The sequence below is a fragment of the Montipora capricornis genome, chromosome 4 (genome assembly GCF_036669925.1).
Source record: "Montipora capricornis isolate CH-2021 chromosome 4, ASM3666992v2, whole genome shotgun sequence".
Classification (NCBI taxonomy): Eukaryota; Metazoa; Cnidaria; class Anthozoa; order Scleractinia; family Acroporidae; genus Montipora; species Montipora capricornis.
Window position 1 is genome coordinate 48,935,637 of NC_090886.1, and position 15,000 is coordinate 48,950,636.

At 37.8% G+C, this 15,000-nt stretch overlaps 2 long non-coding RNA genes across 2 annotated transcripts; one reads left to right on the forward strand and one right to left on the reverse strand.

Moving 5' to 3' along the window:
- Positions 1-7,950: 7,950 nt before the first annotated feature.
- LOC138044840 (uncharacterized) lies at positions 7,951-9,253 on the reverse strand. Its single transcript, XR_011131513.1, has 2 exons — positions 9,144-9,253; positions 7,951-8,466 (listed from the first exon to the last, which is right to left on the reverse strand). It is a non-coding gene; the product is annotated as an uncharacterized lncRNA (long non-coding RNA).
- Positions 9,254-11,192: 1,939 nt separating this feature from the next.
- LOC138045608 (uncharacterized) lies at positions 11,193-14,088 on the forward strand. The gene is made up of 3 exons (XR_011131627.1): positions 11,193-11,255; positions 12,303-12,374; positions 14,031-14,088. It is a non-coding gene; the product is annotated as an uncharacterized lncRNA (long non-coding RNA).
- Positions 14,089-15,000: the final 912 nt, after the last annotated feature.

Genomic DNA, 15,000 nt, shown 5'->3' on the forward strand with positions numbered 1-15,000 from the left:
TAAATAATGGATCAGTATGTGCATCAAAAGGCTTCTTATTAACAATTCTAACAATACGCTTTTGTCACAAAATAAGGGGTTTTGCTAAAAGCAGGCCCGTGGCTCGCGACGGCCCAGCGGCCGGGCGGCCCGAAGGCTTTGAAAATAACTTACATCGTTCGATAATGAAAGTCCTCTATTGTGCTATCGGTTTCTGTAAAGAGACGAATGAACAGAGAATGAAAACGTTTTTATCTGAACAACATGCAACAAACAGAAACAAAGATTCAAATGATTAAATGGTAAACTGGAAAATCAGGACTGGGCCTCCGGGCCGCCGGGCCGTCGCGGGCCCGCGGGCCTGCTTTTAGCAAAATCCCAAAATAAGACTATTAAGGTTAGTAGGGTATGTTGAACCCCAATAATTGATCTACCAATAATACCAATAGATTTAGAAATTTTGCAAGCAGCATGTGAGATATCTGCTTTCCATGAAAAGTTTTCATCCAAAATAACACCAAGAAACGTAACTTCTTAACGCGGATCATCTTGTGATTAATTTTAATATTTAAATCAAATTCTCCTCTTCTTTGCCTTGGTTTGAAGATTACATAGTTTATTTCTTAACATTTAGAGATAACTTATTTACTTTAAACCAGTTAGATAACTCAAGCATTTCGGAATTTATAGTATGTGTTAAAGTATGTTTTGTCAACACGGACGGCGACCGGAAGTGATTTTGCAAAGAAAGTGATGTCACACGTCACAGACGTCAAGTCACAAACCTCAAAGCTGTCTGGCTATTTGGCGTCCACGGTAAAGAAACAAAAACGCGAGAAGGTAAGTTTATTTTAGGTGCAATTACTCTGTTATTTTGGTTGAGTTTTGTTGTTTTCCTGCTAATGCTGGACAATCAACTTTCTAATTCCTATTATTTAGGAAAGAAACTCTTTTTTGTCAGTTGTACCGGCTGACGAACAACAGCGCTGCAGACGCCGAGACTCAGTCTTGCCAAAAAACCTAGAGTAAGTCTCTTTTGATTTGTTTTCCAAATTCCTTGATATATCCTTTTGCATGATTGTGCTTGTGTTTTGTCTCTGTGGTCTTAAATTTTAATGCACTGGTAATGCTAAGACAAAGTTTCCAGAAAGACGAACTTAAATTTTGTACAATTTTAATGACCGTCAAATTTAATTTCTTTTATGGAACGCTTCATTTTTATTTCTCATTTTCTTTCCTTTACAGAAATGTACCAAATGGATTGGACAAATCAGCTAACACTGGCAGATGTAAATTTTGCTTTACATTCAGAATCATTTCAGGATTATCGATCGTAACTGGAAAGAGAATTTCCAGCCGTGTTCTCTACCAATAAAAGAATAAGTTCATCCTCTTTCTTAAAGAAGTCATGATTCAGTATTAAGAAAGAAGACAGAGAATCAAAACTGTTGTACAATTAACTAGCGATGCCGTAAAATCACTGACGCGACATGCTTACGGCAAACAAGTCAAGTCACAGACGCCGGTCTGGTCTCGACCCAGTTTCACCTCGGCTACTTGGCGTCCGTGGTGACAAAAACGTCTTGTGCTTAAGCTCCCTATTGGCATACATGGATGGGTGGACGTACCTACGTAGGTCGATGACGTCATGGCTATAAAACCAAAATTTCTCGCATCGATAGGTTACCAAATTTCCGCCGAGGGCGCGCGCGCGGAGCTCCGCTACAAAATCTGTGGTGAACGGCAGCGTCACAACAAAATAAAAGATTGTACAGCCTACAATAACCAGCGGGTTTACTGCAAAAAATGACACCATTTTGCATCAGTGTGTGTGGGAAAATATTATGACGATTCAATTCTTCGGTTAAAGGAGAGCGGTGAAAGCTCTGCAGGATCCATCCTCAGACCTGAAGACATTCCAACTGTTCAAGTCCAATGGTGGCCAGTAGTTTGCAACTCTAAATTTCTTCAACGAAGAAAGCAAGCAAGAAAACCTCTGAAATACCAACTGGATATGGGCTTAATCATAACTTCCTACTTATCAAGCAATCGTGATTTATCCCCATCCTCAAATGGAAGCCATCAATACAAAGCTTTAACTGTTTGATGGCTCTCTCGTGAATTTTCTGGGACTAATAGATCTAAGAGTCACTTGCGGTGGTCGAATGGAAGAGCTTGAGTCTAAAAAAGATGGCCGTTCAAACTAATATTGTCCCAATAGCTGGGACTCCTGAAGATGCACTCCCAAGCTGAAATATTATACACTTAACCCCACAACAAGTCGTTCAGGACTACAGGGTCGTCTATGAGGGTTGGGCCACATTAGATGTATTTACCAGCTTTGTAGTCGACCCGGCATCAGTATCTGTTTAGCATGCTAGTAGCTAGGCATATACCCGTAGTCCTTCGAGAGGAAGCAAAAACTAAAGTTGCAGTTCTAAAGAAGAAAGGTGCACCAGTGAAGAGGAATGTCCAACACAGGATAAGTCTCTTAGTAGCAGTAGTGGTAGTGGTATCCAAGCCAGGCAAAATTAGGATTTGCCTTGATCCTCCAGAGCTGAATGAGGTCATCAAACGTTCCAAATATCACATTTCTACTATCGAAAAACTGCTACCAAAACTGTGCAAGTTCAAGGTTGCCATTTTTCAGAAAAGACCACGTGAACAAATGACGTAATAAACAGTAGCATGACATCTCCCCTCTAGCTAATGAAAGGAGTAATAAACATGCAATCAAAAATATCAACATTGTCCACTTTTCATTGATCAAGATCTGTCACAGTCATGCAAAGTTAATGTTTCAGCTGATAACAACAACACGGATTAGCGATGTACTAAATGATTAATTGCGCTTAATCAACTTATTACATACAGATCTACCAGATCTAGTGTGGATCATACCAGGGGACTGGATGGTGTCACTTTCTGGGCACTTAGTGATCCCTCTGTCACTTATTGGACTCGTGGATGGTGCTTGTGTTTCTATCAGGGGTCTTGATGATGTCTCTCCTGTCTCGTCTGTAGGGAGTGCCTTTTGTGGTCGCAACCACCGATCTAGGGCGTTAGCATGATTGGTAACTGTAGCAGGTTTCCAGACATTCTTTTTTTTTAGCCGAACAGTGTCACTCTCTAGTTTTGACAAGAGGTAGTGACTTGGCGCCTCTGTCAAACATGTCAAAGTACAGCTTCTGTTTTCTGTTGAGCCAGGAGCTGGGATTTGGCATCTGTTGGAATTATTGCATCCAGTAATTGTGTTGTAGTGAAAAGTTTGATTCTTAGCCTTCTCTTAAAGAAAACTTGAACTGGGGAATAGCTCAGGCCAGTTATAAGGGTATTTCTGCTTTCGAGCAAGGCAGTGTATGGGTTAGTGCCGTCTTCATAAGCTTTCTTTAGCACAGATTTGGCTGTTCCAATGGCCTTTTCCAATTGTCCATTAGCTTGTGGGTGCTTGGGACTTGTTTTTGTGTGCTTAAAGTTCTACAATGTCCTGAAAATCAATTTTTATTTTTCCTTGGATTTCAAACTATGTTAAATAATCAGTAAGTGACCCAAGTTTTAAGCCTCGATTTCAAAAATGCACCTGTTTATTGTAACTGGAATTTCCTGTTTAATGGTCCGCCATTACTAACTTTAAAATCTTGAGGGAGCTGGATCGAGGAGAAAATGACGTCAATGACCAAGAGATTATGAAGGTAAGAGAAGTAATCCCTCATACTGGCCCTATTCCCATCGTAATCCCTCTTAAGTTATTTTTAGATCTCCTGCGAGATCCGGTATTCCCACGAGGGTTAACTGATAGCTAATCACATGTCCCCATTTTTACCAATGTTGACCGCTGAGTGAATTCCCACGCAATGATTCGTGTCGTTCGCGATTTACCATTAAACAAAAATGGCGGAGGATGTTGAGACAAACGCGTATATACATTTTGTAGACGAACGTGACTTGTTGACTACAGAGTTAAGCGATTACAATGACTTATGTTTTGAAACCTGTATCTTGGAAGGAAAGAGTTATGTAACTGACAGGATTTTGTACAGAATGGCAAATGGAAGACTATAGTCGATAAGTACGATCTCTCTGACTTTAACAAACGCATTCTCGGTTTCCTTTGCGGGATTAAAATATGATGACTTAATTCTTATATGGTGATAAAGTAGACAGATAGAGCTCTACAACAGTACCAAACATGAAAGGAAAACTTGAATCAAGCGTCCGATAAAAAATTTTGAATTATCGGATTCAAGTGAATTTGCAAAGCACGTATGTTAAATATAGCTGTCTCCTTAAAAAAAAAATTAACACGGTTTCGTATATGGCACAACCTTGAATGTGGTATCATTGAAAACTAGACAATTAAGCGATTTCAGTTATAGATGTTTGAAACCTGTATCTTGAAAGGATCGAGTTTTATAAGCGACAGAATTTTGTAAACATTGGCAATTCGCAGACTACAGTCATCAAGTAATATATCGCTGACTTGGTTAACGCGTTCTTGATTTTCTTCGCGGGATTAAAATCTGACGACTTAATTTTTAGATATTCATAAATTAGACAGATACCAGACATGAATGGAAAACTTGAACAGACAGTTCGATCAAAATGTATGAACAAGTGGTATCGCATGGAAGTCAATTTGCAAAGCACGCATGTTAAATATACCTGCATCTTTCAAAATTATTAAACACGGTTTCGTACATTTGACAGTGTTGAAATTGGTGTCACTGTAAACAACACAGTTAAGCGATTTGAATGATATATCTTTGCATCTTATTTTTTGTCTTTGCATCGAGTTTTATAGGCGACAGAATTTTGTACACAATGAAGTATCGCGGACTACGTTCTCGATTTTCTTAGCGGACTTAAACTATGGTGACTTAATTCTATGATATTCATAAATTAGACAGCTAACGCCTTCAAGCAGTACCACATAAGACAGGAAAATTTCAGTTGACGGCACGATAAAAAATTTTTAAAACCGTAAAGATCGGATTGAAGTCAATTTGCAACGCACGCGTAAAATATAGCTCCCTCTTACAAATTATTTAACACGGTTTCCTACATTAGACAATCGTAAAATTGGTATCAGAGTGAATTATACAGTTAACCGATTTCCATGATAGATGTATGTTTGAAACCTGTATCTTGCAGACAATGAATTTTATCAGGCCATGAAACTCAATTTTGAAAACGGAGAGTGGCATCGTACAGAATTTGCTGCACTTTCCCTCCTCCACGAAACGTAACGCGCGCGGTAACATTATCCGCGGGAAAATTGCTAGCATCTAAAAATAACCTAAAAGGGATTACGATGGGAATAGGGCCAGTATGAGGGATTACTTCTCTTACCTTTATAATCTCTTGTCTAAAGTAAGAAAAATGTACATGTATGATACTTTCAAATGGAACTAAAATGAAGTAGACTCTTTAGTTACCAGCCATGTGATACTGTGTTGGTGTTTCTTACATGCACAAAGTATTTTAAGCTGTAGGGCCGTAGCTAGTATGAAGCAAACAGAGGCACTTGACAGAGGCATTTGCCTCTGTCAAATTCATAAAAGTCAGTAACCAACCCTGGCCTATCCAAGTCTAAATCCATAAGCAAAATATATGAGAAGTCCGTGGCTCAATAAGTCCCCATCGTGTCAAAAACTCGTAATTGCTAGATGAGTCCTCCCCCCCCCCCCCACCCCCCGGGTTAAAAACCGTGATAAACCAATTTGAAAAATCCAAGACCTCAATCGATTAGAGACCTTTGGAGTTTAGTACGAGAACGACTACGAGTACGAGATTTTCTCATAAGGCAACAGTGAGCGCGCGCAAACCAGCGTCATTTTAGCGGGAAAAACGTGATGCCGCCGTCAAACACAGCGGTCAAACGTCTGCGCATGCCCAAATGGATATTTTTTTGCCAGCCGCGCGCCAAGTTCCCGCGCAAAATTTTAAAGAAAAACATTGGAAACAACCGGTGTAACGCAAAATCTACGAAAGAAAATTGAAACGTTCATAGAAATCTGTAAAAGGAAAAAAGAATAGGTAAAAGGAAAACTTAAGACTTTCCAGACACAAAGTTTATTAAATTACCGGTATTCTGTTGATTTACCATTTTGTTCTGAGCTTTACCAAAAAAGTTATACGTCTTTAAAAACGGCGTCATGCTGCGAGCTGACAGCGTAGTATATTTTTATTTGTTATTAACAATCATGCGATGCGTGACACCGGAAGCTGACGGTAAGCGGTGTGTAAACGAAGGAAAAAATTGTAAAGAAAAAGAAAATTGCAGTCATTCGGGTTGGCTCAGATGAGCTGACAAAACATTGGCAAGGGCTGGAGGGATTCCGTCGGGATCGTGGATTTGTTTGCGGCACAGTAATGAAATCCATCGAAACAATAAACCATGTTCGTGTTCTTCATACCTATCCCTGAACGGTTTTACCAGGTCTTCGAAAAGGTTGGAAAAAAAATTACTAGATTACAGACTTGGGACAAACTGATGTTGTAAATGCAAACTTGAGGCCGACAAAAGCTTTATGGATCACGTTAAATACATTCCATGGAAAAGAAAGGACTCCAACAAACAGAAGGTAGAATACTTTTTAACGCTGACATTTCAAGAATTATTTCTGTTAGCCCGTTGTACAAGTTAAAACATAAACAAATATTGGATGCGGAGGGCCTACGAAAAGAGGAACAGTGTCATGAAAATACTGACCTACAAGGAGGCAAGTCTAGTTGTGTATATATATATTTCTAACTTTTGATATCCAGTCGATATTATTTACTTGCATTACATTCACATGTTTAATCAAAAGTAAATCATAAGAACGATTAAATCGCTTTAATTTCTCAAGGCTCTTGCAAACTATTTTCTTTACACATTTAATTTTTTCCGAGTCAATTTAGCCAGTAATTACTATGTTAGTGGCCAGATCACAGTAAGGACACTTAAACCGTGAACACTTGACATTTTCGTGTACATTGTTTTTTTCGACGACTAAGAAATAAAGGCTCTTCTTATGATGTATAGTGTTACATGTATAGCATTTTGTAAGTTTAAAAACATTAAATACTCTTGTCAAAAGGACGAGCCCACATTCTATAGTCACTAAAAAAATGTTCAAACAAATATCAAGTGGTCATGGTTCGAGTGTCCTCACTGTAAATCAAACCAAGGCATATTAGATATCCAGAAAGGAAAAGAGAAGGAAAACAGGTATTTTGCCCTCTTGTTTATTTACTACCGGTACTTCTAGCAAAAGCCAGAGTGTAAAACTGGAATTGTTTTTTAATGATAATTTAGTATCATTATTTTAGAGCCTTCAATCGGAGAATTGATTGAAAGATTTCAAATGGCAGTTGGTAGTCATTATTAAAACAGTGGCTTGCCTTTGTAGGAAGTGAGTGTCATGAGGAAGTTTACAGAGCTTCAAGTGAAGTACCTGGATTGTTTGAAGCTGTCTTTAAAACAATACTTCGGGAAGACTCCAGACTGTCAAAAGACAGAGGATACCTCCAAGAACAAAGAACAGTTGCCCTCCTTCATATAATAGCATATTTCAGTTGTGAATAAACATGAATTAATTTGAACCGATAAAAGGGTACATCTGGAAAATCTGAAATAAATGTTCATGTTTGCATAGATCACAGATTACATGTCCTTTGCAAAAAAGACTTGGGTCTCTACATGCGTGAGCACTGAGATACTTTGCGCTGGATTTTGCAACAGCTGGTATCTACTGGTGAACATCAAGAAGGGCAGATGCCATATGCGTCGCTTTTGACAAATTTAGATAATCTGGTATGAGAGGGAAGGGAGACTTTCATGTAAAGGTGGTATCGTAAAATATCACTTGTAAGAAATTTTCACCAAAGGTCTTAAAAACCATCACAAGTCATTTCTTAGTCCTCTTGCTGCACAAGGCCAACAACTGAGGGCAAACGATATACAGAAGCAAATCAAACAGTTCAGGTGTAGTGTGAATAATAATATATTATTTATTTCCTTTCTTGAGCCCTTCATTTTAATCACGCCTGTAGTGAGTCTAAATTAAGAGACATTTCAATAATAATAATAATAATAATAATAATAACAACAACAACAGCAAAAGAATAATAATAATCTTGAAAATAACAGTAAAAATTCCTGTTTTCTATACAATCTGCTGCCTTGTGTTACTCCGTAAGAATTAAATCTTGATCGCTTTTGAGAATGAGAAGGTTACACAAATTTAATAATTGTGGAGCATAATACAGGGAACAGTGCAAATGTACATTTCAGTTTCTTAAAATCCAGAAATCTGGTAATAAATTAGCATGTTCACTGTGATATGCTACATTGCATCCTATTTTATCCCTGAAAGCAGTTCCACATGACCATCTGGTTTGTTGCTTGAGATGGAAAACTGTTTGTCCTGACAGTCACTTCCATTTCCCTCATGGTGTCATAGTTGCTAGGTGTGACATATCAGGAAGAGAGGCTAGGCATTTCTGGCAAAAATTAAACAAGAACTGTCATTACAACACAATTTATGTTCTCTTACATTTGCAACATTTTTGTGACTAAAGACCAGTTATTTTGCATGTACAGTGTAGCGTACAGAACGAATTTCAAAAGAGATCAATTAGCATTACTTAAAACCTCTTACAAAAGGAAGAATGGTGAAGTTCAAGTGTTGAACAAATAAGAGAACATCTCTGGAAATAACAGGTACTTCAAAACAAAAAACAATACAACTACACAGAAACATTACTTAAACAAAATAAAACACGATAGATCGAAAGAACTTTTCATTTCTTAAAAGGAAAAAAGAGGAGAGCATTCAGTATTTCTGTTGCAAAATAAATTAATTTATAAAACATGCCTATGCACTTAACTCAAGAATTGTACGTAAGCTTTAAGGATGATATGAATGATGTAATATTTTCACAGCTTCTCAATCAAATGACGAGAAGAACACGGCATTTCACCTTTCTTTACGTGTAACTTAAAATGATTGCCAATGCTGTGTCTTCTCATGCATGAGTGCCTTAGTATTATAGACCATGCTAAATCGAATACATCGTACGATCAGCTGTTATTGCTTTAGTTTGAAGTACTGTTTGACATCACTACTACATGTGGCTACTGTATGCCGGTCTCAATAAAAAAATATGTACGGACTTACTCGCTTGTGTGGTCGTTTTTAACTCCAGTGAAGCGCCTTGAGTGTCACAACTTAAACACACGAGGTCTCACCGCCATTTTGACTGCATTTTCGCCACTCCAACGCTCGCACATGCGCAAACGTTTGACCGCTGTGTTGCCGCCGTCATTTTAGTACGCGGTTTTGCAAAAATGTCGTCGAATCAAAACAAGTCAACAACACAGTAGCAGTTTTGGCTTTTTTTTTTGATGAGCAAAAAGGCTCAGTTACCAGCAATAAGAATAACTGAGCAACCTATACTGCTAACAAAGAGTAAAATTAAGCGTACAGATTATAAATTTCCTTAGTAGTTTCGCTAAAAACGGGCAGTCAAAACTCGTACTCGTTCTCGTCCTCGTTGAAGAATCTAAAGGTCCCTATTTACTAGATGGATACGGTCTGAGTCGTAATCCATGAAAAACCATTGCCACATTTATGCAGTCAAAACTCTTTTGATTTAATCCTTTCTGTCTATTTCGGTTGTTTTTTTCTCTTTATTAAGTATCCACTTCACCTTTTTTTTCTTCGTGCTGATGATTATTACTGGCTTCTTTTAAACAATTGTTCACGGTTTTAAGTTCTTCATTTTTACCTGAGCTTCTGTCATTGATTGAGTCACTTCCGCAATTCTCAGTCCCTTCAAATTGTTTTTTTATGTATGCGTCACGTGACCCTGAAAGCTGGTATTGGTACGGTAATGAGTTTTCTGCGGCCAATGACAACTATGCCAGCACCACCATGCTTTCCAATGCACAAGAAACGTCAGAACTAAATCATGCCTGTGGCCCTATGAGTAGCTCTTACTTATTAGCTATTCGCTGAAAAACGCGGTATTATTTCGTTTTCCAGACCTTAATTTAATCGACAGAAAAAACAGGGGAAAAGTCTTAGTCAAACAAAGGAACTTGAATGTGGAAGACGACCCTACAGATATGGTAGAACTAAAGCTTTTCATCACATTATCAATGTCCTCTTAAAGGACTCTTGTTGGGTTCGGGTTTGAACCGCTCAGGATGAAGGCGGTTGAAACTCGAACTCAACAAACAAGTTGATCCTGTCAGTTTAGCGTTACACATTTAAACTTTACCGTTATGTCAGTTGTGTTCTCTATAATATTGTTGGTTAGGTGAATTTATCCGCTTGTAACGAACATTTAATCTCTAAAAAATCATTGTATTGATACTGATCATGTTGTAAAAATTTAACTGTTACACTCACTCACTATATTTGAAACATCGAAACATGTTCCTTTCCTTTAATTCAAAAGTGGTTGCATTTTTAAAAATAATTGATTCCGTTTATTTATTTTTATATAAATTTATCCACTGTCGGCTCAAGCTGGAAATATTTCCAAACTGCACTGCTACATGTATGAACTCAATACGCTCTTCATTATTTACACCAAGAGATGGAAACAGTAACTATTTAACATGATGAGGTTAACTACTTTACTCATGAAAACCAGTTGACATAATCTTACTGTTTTTCCTCAGATACCTACAAAATAACAACATTACCTTTTTGACGAATGGAATTTTTGCCAAACTTGTGAATCTTACATATTTGTAAGTAAGACCAGTGAAACATATGTCAAATCACAGCTACCATGGTTTGACCATGCCTCACCGTTTAGCTCTCTGAGGTAACAGCCTTGGGTGAACTTCTTGCTGAAAACTAATTGCTGAAAACTATAATTGATAGCTATACATGTATATACTGATCATGTTGTAAAAATTTAACTGTTACACTCACTATGGCTGGTGATATTTGAAACATCGAAACATGTTCCTTTAATTCAAAAGTGGTTGCATTTTTAAAAATAATTGATTCCGTTCATTTATTTTTGTATAAATTTATCCATTGTCGGCTCAAGCTGGAAATATTTCCAAACTGCACTGCTATGAACTCAATACGCTCTCTGTTATTTACACCAGGAGATGGAAAGAGTAACTATTTAACATGATGAGGGTAACTACTTTACTCATGAAAACCAGTTGACATAATCTTACTGTTTTTCCTCAGATTCCTACAAAATAACAACATTACTTTTTTGACGAATGGAGTTTTTGCCAAACTTGTGAATCTTGAATATTTGTAAGTAAGACCAGTGAAACATATTTCAAATCACAGCTACCATAGTCTGACCATGCCTCACCGTTTTAGCTGTCTGAGGTAACAGCCTTGGGTAAACTTCTTGCTGAAAACTAATTGCAATATCCCTTTTCGCTCTAAAATTCTTTAGAAACGTAATTTGGATAGGCAATTTATTGTTTCAATCAGCAGCTTTTTCTGTTTTAGATTATAGAGTGGAAACAAACTTCAAGAAATCCCAGACGGGGCCCATCGCTAGAAATCGGAAACATTTTGAGCCCACGTTCAATAAATCCTGTGGCAAATTGGTCAGGGAAGCGATAATCTCTTGGTGCAAAACAACTAACAAATATAGGACGCTGGCGATATTTTTGCTTTCCTTGACTCGATTTTGCTCTACAACCCATAGATTCAAAGCTAGTTTTCTGTAGTTTTGTAATCATGCAACTTTTTTTCATAGCGGTTTTCCTACTAAACAATATTCTTCTTCACTTTGGTCAACCTCGAACCCAGGCTCTCTCCCTATTCTTCTCCCTGAAGAGAGAGAGAGCCTGGATTCGAGGTTGCATTTTGGTCTCATTTACTTTTTGTCATCGGCGGATTATGAGCCCAAGGCTAAACTCTCCGATCAGCGGTTACGGCCATTTTTGGCGGGAGCTTCCAGCTTTACACGAACTTTTATTATGCATTCATGTCATCTTTCCTATGACTATAAACCTTACAAGTCAAAAGCGGTTAAATGCTCACTTAGAAAGAAACTTTTCTGGCGATAAATCACTCTTACACTACATATCCGCATAACGTAATGTGGGCTCAAAATGTCCCCGATTTCTAGCGACGTTCAGGAATTCAAAGTATCTTCGAGTAATGTATGTCAGTCAGTTGAATCAGGCCAGAAGCGACCATACCCGGCCTCTCGTGCGTGAAATAAAGAAACGTTAAATTATGTTTTACCTTTGCTTTAATCTCAGATTCCTTGTCACATGCGTAACTTTAAATCTGTGGAAAAGAAAAACCGACTTACTTGATAATTTTTTCATTCCCCAACAGACTGCTTTTTGACAACCCCATCAACACAATTGGAGAGCGGGTGTTCACTACCCAAAACCACGACCTAACAATGTAAGTCATACAAGATGACATACTGTTTTATATATCAGCACACATGAAGTTACTCATGCTTTAGGCCACTCCCTGGCTCGACGCCCTGTCGGACCAACACTGATAAGAAAGTGCTGCCATGATAGTTACATCAGCGAGTGGATAGAACTTAAGTCTTCGCCGTTCAAATGCCCACAACGTGAAAATTTTTATTTTCCTATTTGAAAGTCCATATTAAAAAAAATGAACTTTGGCGAAACTCTCTTTCCATTCGAACGACAGGCGAATTTTCTACAGTTTTTTAAAAGCGCTCAATTGTCTTCCATTTTAAAAATTGGCACACAGCTCGTTCAAGTCTTCCCTGGACATGTGACCTTTTTGAATATCCTCAGTTTTGCTGCTGTATTCGCTTCCGGATTTAGAGCACCTTCCTCGATAGACATAGACATGATAGCTCTTTTTCTTAATTGAAAAAAATACTGAAAACTATCGCAGAGCGATACCTTTGCGTTGATCACCAAGAAAACATAGGATCTACGCCAACAAGCATTCCTTAATCTACGTCACAGCGATCCTGTGAAATCCTGACCAGCTGAAGGAGTATATCAAATAAAAATAGGATTTTAAACATCGTGCAAAATTCGTGTCTCGTTTTGAAACAGTATGTTCTCTCGTGCACGACACATCTACCAATTCTCAGAATATCTGTGATCTTTTCACCCGTGCATCCGACGTTCATTCATATAACACTATATCTTCTGATGTTGGTAACTTATATGTTAATAAATCAAGACTGAGTATTCGACTTAATTCGTTTTCCGTTTTCGGAGCTAAGCTATGGAATTGCCTGAAGCCTGACTTGCGCAAACTTAGAAATAAACCTTTTAAAAACAAAATTCACCAATTTTTACTTCCGGTGCTTGGTGATGAGGATGATTATGTTGTTGTCTCAAAATTACTAGTCATCATTAATCACACCCTAGCTTTCATTATTAATTATTTCCTTATGTTTCATGTCTTCTTGTAGGTTCTTGCATCTATTTATTTTATTTTATTTTCATTTTAGCCATTACCTAATTTACTATTAATCTAATTTACCAAATTTGGTTTTAAGATACACACCCCGCCTCGATTAACTTTGCTATATGCGGCTTGTATAGTTTTTTTTCAATTTGTTAAATTTGAACTTTGAAAAATAAAATGATGATGATGATGATGATGAATCGAGACTGAATTCTTTCGCAAAAGTTCATTTTGATATGGACTTTCAAATAGGAAAATAAAAATTTTCACGTTATGGGCGTTTTAAAAACTGTAAACGGTAGGCCATGCCTCACAACACCTAGGCCTGTTCTGGGAATTTAAAGAACCGACACATAAACGAAAACAATAGAACACTGAATTCTCGGAGGGGTGGTTTGCCCAATTAAGTTGAGAATACCACGTAAGTAAGCGGAGTCCTGTTGTTTTTTAGCTTTGACCTGTAATAAATGAATAAATAATTCTTCTTTACCTTTAACTGAGAATTGAGCGACTTTTCACATCTTCAAAGATAGGCTGTAACCGCTTAAATAGTGGGACGATACGATGGATAGCACGATGGAAGCTTTATTTTGCCAACTCAAAATCAGTAACTCGGATAGAATTTCACTAGCAAAGTAATTATATCTTCTGCAGATTCATGATTCGGACGAACCTAAGGACATTTGACCTGGCATCGTTTGACAATAGCAAAAATATCAAACCTGTTATGTAAGTATTAATGCAAAGACATTTGAGTAATTTCCTGTGGACAAGCTTGAACTGTTACAATTTAAATTCATGCCTAATTTATCGAACGTTTCTATGTTATCTATGGGCTTTATGTTGATCGTTTTTCACGGAATTTAAGTCAACGATAAAACGACAATTTTTTGGTAGTTTAATCTTTTAAACAAAATTTTCCAGAAGCAATGAAATGCCTCTGAACACTAATGTAGCTCTTCCTAGACTAAAATTGTCGTACTTTGTAAAATTTCGAAGTAAAAAGGACACAACTTGGCGTTGGCCGAATCGAAAATGGAATAAGGAATATGTAAAGCTATCTTTCTTCTTCAAAATTTCGCTGTGTCTATATACTTCGTGCTTGGAAAAGCGAGTAAATGGCAAATCTCTTCCACTATTTCTGCAAAATGGCGTTCTTCCTTTGTAATTGGAGACCCCGACAATATCTCCGTGATTTGAATATCCCGCGCAAGTGCCTTATGAATAATTCATGATGCCCGGCCATTCTGCGCAATTGTGACCGAAGGTATTTTTATTTTTGGGAGAATAAACCACACAATCATTTAACTGTAAATACACTCTATTACGTCTATGCAGCTATTGATGTTTAAGGTGCAATGTGCCCCTGGGAAAGACGGGAAACTAGTCTTAGGCTTCTCCTAGGCAGGATTGGAACATACGATCGCCCTAACATCGGACGGCCGGATGCCCCTACTAATTGAGCTACTAGATATCCTTGGGTTCTAGGTAGTTTATATAGGTCCTGAATGGACAATTTGTCTAGCTGGTCGGCGGGACATACCATTGCACCTTAAAGGGGCATGTCACGGCAGTGCAGTTCATTTTGTGTACTTTTAAAAATTACTCACTCCTACTCGCTATG